The sequence below is a fragment of the Neomonachus schauinslandi genome, chromosome 8 (assembly GCF_002201575.2).
Source record: "Neomonachus schauinslandi chromosome 8, ASM220157v2, whole genome shotgun sequence".
In the NCBI taxonomy this organism is placed as follows: domain Eukaryota; kingdom Metazoa; phylum Chordata; class Mammalia; order Carnivora; family Phocidae; genus Neomonachus; species Neomonachus schauinslandi.
In genome coordinates this window covers 144,367,491-144,368,526 of record NC_058410.1, presented here as the reverse complement: position 1 = coordinate 144,368,526, position 1,036 = coordinate 144,367,491, and the positions used below count along the sequence as shown (strand labels likewise).

General features: G+C 49.3%; 1 non-coding gene across 1 annotated transcript; it reads right to left on the bottom strand.

Annotated features, from left to right (window-relative positions):
• Positions 1-650: 650 nt before the first annotated feature.
• Positions 651-739, bottom strand: TRNAR-UCU. The gene is given in 2 exon segments: positions 651-686; positions 703-739. It is a non-coding gene; the product is annotated as a tRNA-Arg (tRNA).
• Between the last annotated feature and the right edge of the window lie 297 nt (positions 740-1,036).

Genomic DNA, 1,036 nt, shown 5'->3' with positions numbered 1-1,036 from the left:
TCCCTTGTGGCAAATGCATAAAAAGACGGAATTTCTGAAAGGATACTTGGAACTAGGCACCAGTGGGCCGAATTAAGGAAGTAGTGTTCTAGGATGTAAAGAAGACTTATTTTTTGGCTCTATCTCCATTTCTACAATTAAAGGCGGGAGGGAAATAATTTTTACAGATCTCACCCACCTTTCATTTACAAGCAAATTAAATTTTAGTTAAGTTTCCGGAGCTGAAACCTCTGCACTACCCAGGAGCGCTTTGGGGGCGGAGCCGGGAGGGGATGCGCGGACTTGGGCTGAGCATCACCGGCTGGAAGACCCAGGGGGTTCCCAGGGGCCGCCGCAGGATTCTTGCAGACACGGTGTGGAAGGCCTGCCTGCGAGCCTCCACCCAAGGTCGGGGAAACAGCAAGTTGGAAATTAATTTTCATGACGAAGAAATAATTACTAGTATTTATTTCAATACTTAACCTTCGCTACGCGCGCGTCCTCTCCCTTTCCCTCTGTTTGGTCTTTGAACCCCTGTAGACACTGGTGGAATTGTTTATGAAGAAGTTGAAATAAACCGAAGTGAGGAAGCTGACTGTGGCCAAAACGTCCACATCTTAGAGGAACAGAGAAGTTAGTGGAAGGGGATCCACTCCTTGACAAAACACTTACGACTCTGGCGGGACTCGAACCCGCAACCTTTGAATCTCTTTCTGCCGGCACTAGAAGTCCAATGCGCTATCCATTGCGCCACAGAGCCCGTGGGGCGCAGGGCCCGGCTGGAGCCCTAAGGTCGTTGATTATTTATTTGGTTATCACTACAGTACATTTCTGGAAACTTACTCTGCTCCGGTCACTGCGAAAGTTCAAGAAACACAGAAACAAGACAACGCAGGGAACACACAATACCCGACGCGGGGAGTTTCTGATCCTCCCGGCGACCACTGCCCTTTGTCTCTGCAAGATAAGGATGAGTTTGATCAAGGATCAAAAACCACATCTCATTTCATCCGGCCAATGCACCGACCCGCTCGCGACCGTGGGCTTCGCGAAAATG